General features: G+C 32.4%; 1 protein-coding gene across 9 annotated transcripts in view; it reads right to left on the bottom strand.

Moving 5' to 3' along the window:
• The window catches only part of LOC113520821 (POU domain, class 6, transcription factor 2), a 201,973-nt gene that overhangs the window by 42,691 nt on the left and 144,901 nt on the right, over positions 1-14,381 (bottom strand). The gene's annotated exons all lie outside the window — the stretch shown is intronic.

Genomic DNA, 14,381 nt, shown 5'->3' with positions numbered 1-14,381 from the left:
TTCAAGTCTCGCTCGTTTTGAAAAATTTTCATACACTTAATAATTATTGAGATATGATTTTCATTTTTTAATAATATTTCTGTATAATTTCGCAATTAGTAAATAGCCAAGTATTTATTCATAAAGAAAAAAAATATTTTAAAATGTACAATTTTGTATATGTAAATCGTTGTAATTTCGATAGTGATGTAAGCAAGTTATATGTATAAAATTAACAAAATAATTAAAAACTGATATTAGGGTAATAAAAACCTTTTGTAATCTTCTGTACGATTACTAATTTAATATTAAGTCGGTATACATTTATTGTAAATTTTACTATGACTTGTATGATAAATGAAATTGTAAAAAAGAATATCCGTGATTTTAAGGGAATTAAACACTACAGTACAATACATCATATTGTTATTATATACTTCTTTCTTGTTACTACTATTACTTCTTATTCATTTAGTCATTCAGATTTTAGGAATAGGCAAACAAATGAAATATATCTACTTCTAGGTGGACTATCAAGATAAAACACACTTATACCAGATTATAAGTTGGATCTTAAGAAATACAATTGTGATAAACATATCTAATTTTGTGCATAGTTTTTGCGTAATGTCAGAGCAATTATAAAGACAGATTATCAGATAGATAGGCAGAAAAAAGTACATAATTTATTGTTCTGACACATATGGGTTTTATTAAGACAATTTTTTATTATATTTTTATTAAATATCTCCCATGTATAGACATCGTCCAGTTACAATATTATTGTATTAGTAATATTTTTTGTATACAACTGAAATGGTAAACAAGCATACGATCCACTTGATGGTGAGCGGTTACCATCGTCTATGTACGCCTGCAATACCATAGGTTCTACGCGCGCCTTACTGACTTTTTGAAGAATCCATTAGTAATTATAGTGCCCCATTATTAAGATCATAGGTTATGGAGGCAAAACTGCTTAATCAAATATTAGATATCAATTAAAAATATTTTAACGAACTTAAAAGTCCTTTCATACTTTAACAAAATTTTATTTATTGAATTATTATGGATATTTTCATAATTTATCCACATGATTAGTTAAGATTATTGTTCTATAATAAAATACGATAGTAAAATTAGATCAAAATCAGCGAAGACATCACATAACATATGTACATAAAAAATAGTCAACTTCTCTTTATTTGAACTTGGTAACACTAACGCATACTCTAATAAGGCCAAATAACTCTATTCTAATAGTTGGACACAGTAATGTCCCGAATTGTTATGTAATCGTTCGGGACATGCATACAGGGACCCCTGCTTGTTTCTTACACTGTGCTAATCCACTAATAACAGTCTCATCCATAATCCCGAAACGTGAGGTGGTTGGAATGTATTCTATTAAGATATTTCTGTATCGCTTTACAACCGGAACTAAATATGGATAAATTTAATATGGAACCTCATTAACAAGGTTGTCACCTTTTAATTTATATTCTATTCATTGGAAATTAAAATCAATAATACATTAACAAAGGTTAAATTCGCGTTGAAACATTACGTTGTTTAATCTTAATTTATTAAAATTATATGTAACTTTATAAGCGTTAATACTTAAGGACACAAATCAGCATGCAACAGACTTGATTAAAAACATAATTGTCTATAGAATTGCAAAGGTATCTAATAATATAAAGTAGCTTTGATCTCTATTCTTATTAATATTATAAATGTGATAATATGTTTGTTTATTACTTCTTGGCGCCAAACGGCTCAAACAATACTGTAGAGATATATACATACATATCTGTCATGCATGTCTTCCATTAGGGTAGACAGAAACAATAGAATGTCAAATACTTCGATTTAAACAAACCTCATTCTCTACTTCCACATTCATCAATCTTTTCATACACGCTCGCCTGTTACGGGTACTTTTAATTTGACCCTTCTTCTGCACGTCGCTTATTTGGTCGACATGTGTCCGTCTAGGGCCCCTACCGACATCTTCATTTCTTCTTGTTCGATAAACTTCTTTCGTAACTCTACTTTCTTCCATTCTCTTCAAATGGTCAAACTAACGCTACATTCCCTTTTCGATTTTTATCACTACATCGTCTTTCAGTCCACACTTCTCTCTAATCACACTGATGAGATACATTTACCCCCTTATTCATAAAAACATCTAACGTTCCTAAGACAAATCTATTATAACTGGGGGAGAGATTGTTAGTAATGCGGACTACCAGTTCCATTACTAGTAATATACACTCTCAGGTCGACCCTCACGTGGAAACCATTTTGCTGAATTCCTGGTGTATTCATCACGATGGGCTAATTGACCTGCTTTTTCATCTCACCTATCATCTCTCACTGGTGCTCCGCCAGGGTATACCGTTAGCGCAGGCGGGTTCACAATTCCATTATAATAAATTATAAAAAAAAACTTATTTTATCTATTACATTGTTTTGTCACTTTCTTTCAAATTGTGACTTTAACTCAAAAGAAAGAGGCAAAACAGGTCAATAACTAAGTTAGTTTATTTAATGATGATTATAGAATATAGAATAAATAGACAGAAGCAAATAACTTAGTCTTTAATTAGTTCTTACTTTTATCATCGTGTCGAGGTATCATTTCAAAACATCATGTGATGGTAACACAGCTGCTTGGTGGTAGAAACATAGAATTTTACATAAACTCTCTTAAATATATTTCAGAAATATTAAATATAAGTAATAAATGAACAGACATATTCAAGGTGACTTACATTTAGTAGCAAAACTTCTAGATAAGTACTAAATTAATGTAAATAAATTCAACAAGACATAGATAATCCAAAGTCTGCATAATTATTCTATGAGCGTGATTTACTTAAAGAGCTCGTATTCTGATAGTAAAGTGTAATAACATGACATATTGTTGTCGGTTCTGAGGCATGGCGCCTGTTCTGTAAACCTATCCATTATTATTATTCCAGCCCTTAACTGTCCGCTGCTGAACACAAGTCTTCCTCATAAGGAGACTTGTGCTAGTAGTTGCCATGCTTGGCAGGCGAGTTGGCAACCTAAGTTAGGTTTTAAGAGAGACGCTGCTGCCCATCCCCCGCCCTTCCTTAATCCACTCTTACGACACCTGCGGGAAGGGAAGGGGTGGCCTATTCTATGCTGGAAATACACGGCGACCTATTCATATATGCATACATACGTATATGTCACACCTGTCTCCTATCAGGGTAGGTAGAAACAATCGAACGCCAAATTCTTCGATTTAAACAAGCCTCTTTCTATTTCTTCAATTCATCAATCTGTTCATACACGTTTTCCGGTTGCAGTCACTTTTAATTTAGCCCGTCTTCAGCACGTCACCTATTTGATAGATATACGTCCGTCTAGGGCGGCCTCTAGATGGAGACTTAAATCTATCCTTAAAATTAAAATTTCAATGTAATATTTAACGAAATTTTTATTCTAAGAACCAATATAAACTAAATTTCTAATAAATTTAAGTCAAAACTATTATAAATTTAGTTTATGATAGTTCATAAGACAGTAATTATGAGAAAGTATCAAATTTTAATATTTGGTTCAGAGAAAGGTGCAATCTGTAATATCTATAGTACTGATCCTGTCGCTTAAAGGTTACGATTACCATTTTCATCAAGTATGTCATCGTCAACTTATTTGGCAATTAGAAAAACAAGAAAATATTGGCTTAAACCCAGTATATAACAATGTAGTTGATATAAAAACATTTTGCTGTATTTTTTACTACACTTTCTTTTTGTTTAAATAATATTACAATGTCTTTTATTATATATTTTTATATACAATGCATTAATACTGTAAGATTTGGTGTTTAAATATTTAACTATGTGGGTCCAAGTAGAGATCGATATAAAAATTTGATCCTTTGAACCGGATATGAAACAGCGAGCTATGGATTTGTAATCCACTTCAGGTTTGGATTCTGTTAATATACAAATATAGGTAATTAATAATTAAATCAAATATAAATAATCATAAACAACGATAATTATTATCGTACATTTAATAAAGTTAGCAAATTCCCAAATTCAGCCTGCAGACGATGGACGATCCATCGTGGAATTGACATCTATTGTGTCTACCTTCAGCATAGTGTGAGAAGAGGCTAAACTAAGCTGAACGTTAATATATTCCAAGGCGATATTCCGCCGCAGTATCTATTTATCACCATTACTTGCCGGATTAAACGCGTCACGGGCGCTAAGGTAATTATAGACGTTAGAATACTTAATGCCTCGGGCGTACCTAATTATATGGGCGCATTAACCGAATGTCTTTGCCACTGAGTAGAAACAATTAGAGGAGATTTTAAAATACCTATAACTATTATCTACCTATCAATTTTAATTATAAACCCAAAAAAAGTATAGGTGCCATTTTTAAAAGGATTGCTATAATTGAAATTAATATGTTAAGCAAGAATCAGGTCTCTTTTATATACTAAATTTTATTTAAATCCATCTATTTAATCTGATTTAATAACAAAATAAGAGTATATAGTCGTAAAACTGACTCAAGCCTTATTAATATTTATGATGTAAAATGAAAAATCATAGGTGTAAAAGCATATTTAAATTACAAAATACAATTTAATAAGGAAAGATAGGTTAAAAAAGTGTCGATAGAAATCTATGATATAGTCCAGGCTACATATTGTACTTGTCTTAGTAATATAATGAAATTGTAACTAGACGATTTCTGTATATGTGAGATATATATAAAAAATTGATATTAGAAGAACAACAGAAGCCAAGTCCCAGATATTTATTAAGTATATTAGTAACTAGGCTATGGATAGAGGAATTTATTTTATATCCGCTCTATTGATATTTTCCTGTGGTATCAATATCCAGTTATTTGTATTACATGTTTGTGTTTGCGTACACTGTGACTGTTACAGCTTTGTCTTCCGGTTTTTTCGCAAAATATCAAATAAGAACCGGTGACTATTAAACATGTAAAATCAGTATTTAATGAACACAACGAGAACATAAAATTAATTGGGACCGGCAGTTGTAATGTTTGTAATAATGATGAATGTATCACCTGGCCGGAATTCGTATTTTTTTTAAACTACCAAGAATTGCAAACAAGTTACCCACCTGATGGGAAGTGCCAACTGTCACTTTCGATATGAAAAACACAAAGGCATAGAAAACACGTTATTACTTTATCTAAGGACATCATAGTCTTCAAGTTTTCAAATTGTTGCAACTATTGCAAGTAAGAAATTATAGATTGTGGATAATTCTTATGACATTCTCTTTCTAAACAAGAAATTGTTAATTAAAATTAATTTTGTCATGATTATCTTTATTTTTTTGGGGAAAGTAAAATCTTTACTTTTTCATCGTGCCTCTCACCAAATTGTTCATAATTACTCCTCTCCATCCAAAGGTTGCCTGGAAGAGATCGCTCTTAGCGATAAGGTCGCCCATTGTTTTCTCATTGTGATTATTTCTTGTAATTATTTATATTTATAATAAGTTTACTATTGTAATTTTTTGGAGGAAACAATAAAGAGTATCTATCTATTTTTACTTTTTTTTATTTATCTTAACTAGCTATTTACCTGCTTCTTTGTACGCGTGAATTTCCAGTTTTTAAGTAAAACCTTCAGAAATACAACTATGTAGCATATTCAATGTTGTGCAGTTGTGTAGTTTTTACGTGATGCCAGAAGAAGAAGGAGAGACTTAAGACCCCTTACATTATTTTTTTTCTGAAATATCTACTACGTACAGACATCTTTAAGTTGAAATTTCATTATGTTAATAGAAAAGATACAGGAATACCTCTATCTTTATCAGTCCTTGCAATAGCAATAAAATATCTATTTGATAATGGGACTGAACCTTAAAACGTTAAATTGTATGCGCTTATTAAAAACAAGCAGAACAACTTACACACACATACGTACAGATAATGGTACAGTAATGTATAATTGCTTTGTGTCATACCAGGCCGAGTACTTAGGGGCTTATTACACTTTGAAATATCTATAATCAGATTTTTATCGTCAAATTAGATATTTATTATCAGATTTTTTAGTCATATCAATATTTGTGAGAGACTTGTGTCGATACTAAGATATTATGTCTTAATCTCCAGGTTCCTAACCCTTGGATATAATGTAAAACACATATCAATTGGCAGCCAGAAAACAATTTATTCCAAGTGGGTATTCGTTCATTTTTGCAATGTGATCCCGGTATAGAATAGGCCACCTCTTCCTTTCCTGTGGGTTGACGCGAGGCGACTAAGCGAACTTAATGGTCGAATGACGGATAGCAGTGTCCTCCTTAAAATATCACCATAGCCTTACTGTGGTTGCCAACCTGACTACCAAGCATAGCAACTAATGACGAAATCCTTTAATAGGGGAAGACACATGTTCAGCAGTGGACAGTAGCGGCTGAGATCACCGTTTGTTTATTTTTAAGTAACATCCAAAATAAGGATATTTTCATTGGTTTGATTTTGTGCGGCTTTATTACATGTTTATTACGTCGTGGAAATTACACTTCCACGATTTGTTTTGCAGGTCTTAGTGTTTGCTCCCATATTTGGCTTATTATATATTAAATTTGTGACAATTGAAGCTATTGTTATTTTTTGTGGAGCAAAATTCTACTAAACTAGAGGGAGATTTTGTACAAAATACATTCGCTTAGGTACCTCTGTTCCATTCGTGATTCTACAGTCAAGCAGTTGTATTTGCACGGTTGTGTTTCGGTTTGTATTATATATTTAGTATAAGTAGTCGTACCTTCTTCATTTTATAATAATTATATAGTATATTTTACAGTATAGAAATTATTTCCAAGGATAGGAATCAGAGGGAGACTTTGTAAAGTCGTTTGCTTGTGTACCTCTATCCCATTCGTGTTGCTGTTGTGTAGCAGTTGTGTTTGCAGGGCTGTGTTTCGGTTTGAAGGGTGGGATATGGCAGTGAATTTATAGGGTATACAGGCATAATACTTTAGTTCCCAGGAATAGCAACGCATGAAAGGTATTATGCCCATGGTACTGTTCAAGGCTATAGGCGACAGTTATCACTTTCTCATCAGGAGGGCGGTCAGCTTGTTTTCCAAGTTGTATAAAAAAAGTTGCTAAGTAAATTCTATACTAAACAAAAAAATTTGTATTCTAAATTCATATAAGTATTTTCAAAGAAATTACATTGAATACACCAATGTACTCGTATATGTGTGTATTCACTTGTAATTTTTTTGCAGGACAAAATGTAATTACTTAGTATTAAATAGGATGTAATGTTGTTAAGACATTTTAAGCAATTTTGTACCTGTATTTTGAATTATCTCGTATTAACTTTATCATGACTAACGTTATTGCTCTTTGCGGTGAATATTTTTTCTAATAAATGCATGAATTATATGATAGTGTAACATTTCTCTTAGTGTGTAGCTGCTATTACTGTTTGATTTGTTTGTAGTGGGTTCCTTTGATATAATTAGTTTTGTTAATAACATTAAATACCTGTTTGTGGCTTTGTTTGTTTAGAAGTTGCAATTATGAAATGCGAATGTATTTTACATGCGTCTACAAACTCAACAGTAATTAGGGAGATAATTGTGAGTTAAGCAACCTGACAGATGGTTGGGTGATGCAAACAATGAGTTTGTAAAATAAGTGTGATATACCAATATATATATATATATATATATATATATATATATATATATATATATATATATATATATATATATATTATATATTATTACATATATATATATTTACATTAATTTTATTATTTCTGCAATACAATATTGATTGTGTCATTATATCGATGCATTTACGAAACCCTCATTATATGTTACTTACCCTCATTATAATACAATTAGTGTGACGTAAGACAATAAGTGGGTAGAAGAAAAATAGAGACATAACAGCGCGCATCAGTATTGTCGCGACCACGGTCGGTGTCAGTCGTGTTCGAAACGTCGCGATAGTTCAAGTACATTATTATACTTTAATGATCGCATTAAAGTCTCAAAGTTAATACTTTGTTCTTTTTTTTTAGGGGAATACTTCCGGTACTATACGGAATTACCATTCCGTTATCACCTATTGAAAAACACCTACATCACTAAAGTAAGTATAAAACAAAGTTGCTATCGCTGTCTGTCCGTCCCTATGTATGCTTAAATTTATTAAAGTAATCAATGGATTATGAAGTGGTTTTTTTAATAGATAGAGTGATTCAAGAGGAATGTACAATACATGCATAATATTGTAGAGAAACTTTGATAAATTTTGAGATTTCTAATGTGATGTCGTAAATAAACACACTTTTTTTGCGCTGACAATGCAAACTCTGGCTGAACCCCACGCGATAAGTCAAAATAATGTACTACAGTATTGTACACCTTAAAAAGGTCAACAAAAAAGTCCGCGATGATATATCTCTATCTCTTAAGAATAACTCACAATAACCATTTTTTATCCTTTATATTTTACGGGAAAAAATGGCTTGTTTACGAAGTGATTTTAAGCACTACAGCATTAATTTTTATCCAATTATGTACCTTAAATACATTGTCCATTTAATATACATCTATATGACTTTTTCTTCTTCTTTTCATTTAAGAGTTTCCTCTTGTCGGTGCAACTAATTCATGCATCTTCCTCCAGCCAGGTCTATCCCAGCTCTATCTTTTTACAGCATGTAATTTTAATGAATATTTTCGAAGATATTACAGATTTAAAATACACGGACATAGCGGTTACGTAGGTACCAGCGGGGTGGGGGAGTACTTAGTATCAGCATTGCACCCGTGCGAAGCTGGGGTGGATCGCTAGTATTATATAATTTACGAGTACATACATGACATCTGCCACGTGATCATAGAAGTACCGCGTCGTCATTACTTTTTGTTATTTTCCGCGCTGTCAACACCAGAAAATTGTTTACAAGGCACTACGAATATAATACTATTTTTGTAATTATATCAGCATGATACCCACCTATAAGCAATTAACATAAAATAGCTCATTATGGTGGATAATAGCATAATGAGCGGCAAAGTTTTCCTTATTACCACGGTAATTGCATAGTGTTAGAAACATTCTGGTTATTTTCTACCAGCAGAAATTGTATGTAACTATTTAGATAGATGACTGCTAAGAAGCTGTATGCGAGGAAAGGGATTGTTAGTAATGGGGTATAAAACTTCCATGGCTAGCAATACATTCTCTTTCTTTATAATGGAATGGTAACCCCGCCTGCCCTAATGGTGTACGCTGGCGGAGCACCAGACGGGGTGATAGGTAAGAATAAAAAGGCAAGCCCATCGTGTTAAATACACCTGGAGTTTAGCATGATGGTTTCCAGGGGGTCGGAAGTCGACCTAATAGAGTACATTGCTAGCAATGGGACTAGTAGTCCAAATTTTTTATTCATAGTCAGTTTTAATTACATTGTATGGATAAAAAGGCCATATTTTGGTCAAATATTTACATTTAATCTTTAATTTGTATTTTACTTATCATCATCATTATTATTTTTTGTTTTTATTTGTTCTCTCTTGTTTGTTCACTTTTTTGTTAACTCGTATTTTTGTTGCTTTGTGTACAGCGCCTGGTATCTATATTGTGAAAACCTTTTAGTGGCTTATTTTGTTATCCTAAAACTGTATCTATTTGCTGTAGTGTAGCCCTGGTTTTCCTATGAATAAATAAATAAATTACTAATAATTCCTCCTCCCTCCCAAATAAATACATTCAGTTAGATTGACCTCCACGAGTATCCTCCTGGAATCTGTCGTGGTTATTTTCAGATCCAATTCTTGTCAAATTTGTCATCTTAGTGCAACTCAGCTGTTATGATTTTCATTTATCATTTCTTACTGAAGATGGAGGAGGCAGTTCAGCAGTGGATAGATAACGGCTGATGAAGATGATGATGATGGCTATACTGGTGTTCCGCTAACGTATACTAATAGCAGAGGGGTTATTATTCTATCTTCACCCATTAAATAAAGGAGCTTTACTTGCATGACTATGTTTCAGCTTGAAGGGTAGGCATATAGCAATACGTTTGAGGGTTACCATGAGTGTCACCTGTAATATCCACGGTACTCTTCAAGTCTATAGGCGACGTAACCACATTTTATTTGATGACCGTCTGTATGTTTACCATTTTATGTTGCAACTTTCATAATAATTATCTTGGTCCAATGGAATGGAATGGAGTTGGTTTGGCCATCTAGAGAGGATGAACAAAAGATCACAAAAAAGATTTATCGAGCATAAATGAATGGAGATATCAGTAGAGGCGGCTCTAGGCGGATGCATGTCGACCAGATAGGCAACGTGTTGAAGAAGGACTGTATTAAAAATACCCCTAACCGATGAATATGGAGAAAACGAAAAATGTCCGAATCGAGGAATTTGCCATTCTATTGTTTAATCTTTCTATTATCTACTCCAATTGGCGACATGCGTGACAAATATATCGTCATAGTCGTAGAATACTGACGGATCTGACAAAGATTACATATAAAGATCCGTCAGTGTTCTACGACTATGACGATATATGTACGTATGTAATTTAGTTATAGAAAGAAACTGACGTACAAAATAGTACATTTATATCACGAGTAAACACGATTTAACTAAATTTACATTTTTATCCCAAAGTTGTTCTACCGTGAAATATAGTACAACCATTTAACTTATAGTAAGATTATTATCTTCAATAATATTATAAATTTAAAAGACAGTTGTTTGTTTATTACCTCTTGAGGCTTTAACGGCTGAACCGGTCGTCGTGAAATTTGGAATACATTAACTATTTGGGATGGAAAAGGACATATGCTGTTTTATATTCCGATCACGCTGATGTGGTAAAAACTTGTTTGTAACAATTATTTGTGCAAGCATATAAAAAAATTACAAAGCGCATACATAACATTACATTCGATCTCATTAACTTAATATTTCAAAACATTACAATGTGACTTACCTTTTTTGTTTAATTACATGCCTAGATAACACGTGACAAGGACAATAAAGCAGACAGACAGAGTAATGTCATCACTACATATAGCCTACTATAATTAAGAACGATAATTAAACATAATTAGGAAGGGACATTACCTCGGCGATACCATCTAGTTTTTATTGCTTATGAATTAAAAATGTTAATGTTGTTTCACGATGTTCGCAAGCCATTAGTCATTATATTAATTAAACATAATCTATATTCGTGTTGTTCTATATCTCTCCGAAAAAAAATTTATTCATTTCAAAAATAAAAACATGTATTAACTTAGACCTGCAACTTCGTCTGCGTAGACGGAATATAATTGATTGATTGATGAGGATAAAATAGGATGACAACGCATGGGGTATCATGGGCGAAACAGTATACTCTGTTATGTCCATGGTACTGCTCATGTCTATAGGCGACGGTTACAACTTTCCATCAGGCGAGCCGTCAGCTTGTTTGCCATTCTAAGTTGTATAAAAAAGTAATAAAAAAAGTAGCCCATATCCTTTTTTATCCTAAATATGTACTGTGTTTATATAAAAATTTCATTGCAGTACGTCGTTTAAACATGTACTGAGCACCTGTCTATCAAAAGTTTAATTTTTAGGTAGTAAGATGGTATATTTGTCGTGTAGGTTTCGATATAGAATAGGCCACCCCTTCTTTCCCTGTGAGTGTCGTAAAGGCCGACTGAGGTCGAGGGATGGATGATCTCTCTTAAAACATATCTAAAGCCTAACTGAAGTTGCCAACCCGCTTGCCAAGCATGGCAACTACTGGCAAAATCTTCCTTAAAGGGGAGGCTATGTTCAGGAGTGGATAGTTAATAGCTGATATGATATGGTAAGACGGTATTTAATTTCAACGAATTTAGTTTAATAGTATATTTTTTAGTTATTCATTAAATAAATTTGTCTAAACAGATATTAGAAACTGGCCTATTACCTGAGTAATATTATAAATGCATTAACAGCATAACTAATGGAGAAGGTGGGGAAGGGATTGTTAGTAATGGGGAGGTTAGATCCCATTGCTATCAATATACTCTATCAGGTCGACCTCCACGCGTTTCCACCTGGAAACCATCGTGACAAATTTATGGTTGAATTCGTTACGATGGGCTAACTTATCTGCCTTTTCATTCTCGCCCATTATTCCTCACTGGTGTGCCGCCAACGTATACCGATAGCGCAAGTGAGAGGGGGGGGGGAGGGGTTATCATTTCATTATCATTCATAAAAAAAAAAAACTAATGGCGAAGGATAGACTACCTCTGAGCCCGATCAATGAACATATATCTATCACATGGACAAAGTTAAAAAAAGGTACTATTAAATATGCAAATAGAATTACGGAAAATTTAAATAGGTAAGGAAAATACTACATTACAGAAAATAAAATCATCAATAATTATCAGATGACGTATTTTGTCAATAACAAAGGTAAAAACCCAATATAACACGTGAAGGTAAACTTATTGTACATGTCTACTAACTTCATTCATGACAAGCGTAAGATAGGTAATAAAAATATAAGTAATAAAATATATGACAATATAAAGTTAAATAAAAAAGTTAAATATAAGAAATGTAATAAAACAATACTTATGTACTCGTACGTGTTTTTAGTTTTTTTTAAATTATTTTTAGGACTTATGTTAATTTTTCAACCATATGCAGTATGTTAATTAACGCATTTCTTAAAACTGGTATTAGTAGGGTCTCATTATTTAATTAATATATATTTTTAATAGGGTCTCAAAATATATATTTTTTAACTTAGAATATATATATATATATATATATATATATATATATATATATATATATATATATATATATATATTATCAATAAATAAAAATAAATTAAAATTCTCTAAAAAATATATATACTATAATATAATAACCTTGCGTCTTACAATACCATGTGGTCAGGGGGAAGGAATTGTTAGTAATGGGGAGGTGAGCCCCCATCGCTAACAATATACCTTATCAGGTCGACCTCCACGCGGTTCCCCCTGAAAACCCTGAAACCATCGTGACTAATTAATCGTTGAATTCGTCACGATGGGCTAACTGACTTGCCCTTTTTTTCTAACCAATCATCTCTCATTGGTGGCCCGCTAGTATATACCGAGAGAGCAGGCGGGATTACCATTCCAATATCAACCATCAAAATACCATGTGGTCCCGGCATAGGATGCGCCACCCTTTCCTTTCGCGTGGGTGTCGTCAGAAGAGACTAAGAGAACTTAATGGTCGAATGATGGGTGACAGCGTCCCTTTTAAAACATCACCAAAGCCTAACTGTGATTGCCAACCTGCCTGCCAAGCGTGGCAACTACTGGGGGATGCCTTTTTCAGCAGTGGACAGTTAATGACTGCTATGACGATGATGATGATGACATACCTTGTATTGTGTAGTTTTGTAGATACTAATTATTCTTAATTTTGAAAATTTTAATTAAATTATTTTTTTTGGCAATATATATATTTTTTTAGGAAATATCTTTTTTGATACCCTAGTAATGAATACTAACTTCAGTTTCAAGGAATGGGTTACGTTAATTAAAATACTGTATATAATTTGATGACACGAGTTTTATGAACTTATTGCATTTGTTGTTTCCGATAATTATGAATGATGATTGATAATAGTTCTTTAAAAGAATTATATTTTTATTGTACGGTTGAAAATTTCTTAGGCATTTCTATTTTGATAATAATAGCAATCGACTGGATTTACTTTCATCTTATTAAAAATGTTATTATAATTGAGTTTGATGATTTATGTGGCTCGAATTAAGAAAAAAATAGGATATTTAACAATTTTTAGGATACTTAACTTTTTTTATATTTTCTTTTTTTGGGGCAAGCTTAACGTCATTAATATTTCTAAGTTATCAGCTTAGTATCTCCTTTGTGAATATTTATGGATAAATTGGATTAAATACATGTGCATTATAAACCGTACAGTAGTTTTCTAATTAGAATCTAATGTCTATTGCAATAAAATTGTTACTTAAACGGACGGTCATGTTCAAGGTACAACACTACATTATGTTGCTTACCCCACGTAGTTGTTCTAACAAAATGTTCATTACTACTACACATACAAAGCAAGATGCATGTGTGGCGGTCCGTCGAGTAATTACACTCATTGTCACGTAATTACAACCAACACTTGTCATTGCACCCACGCTCGACCAGCCTTATCGAAACCCAATAAAGATCTAATTGTATAAGTCATAAGGGTTGTAATCTATTAACATTGCACTATATCTGATTGTTACAAATGAAAGGTTATGTGACGTAAACAACTTTATGAGACAAAA

The sequence above is a fragment of the Galleria mellonella genome, unplaced genomic scaffold, assembly GCF_026898425.1.
Source record: "Galleria mellonella isolate WM207_F2 unplaced genomic scaffold, CSIRO_AGI_GalMel_v1 utg788, whole genome shotgun sequence".
Lineage (NCBI taxonomy): Eukaryota > Metazoa > Arthropoda > Insecta > Lepidoptera > Pyralidae > Galleria > Galleria mellonella.
This window is presented reverse-complemented; position numbering and strand designations above follow the sequence as displayed.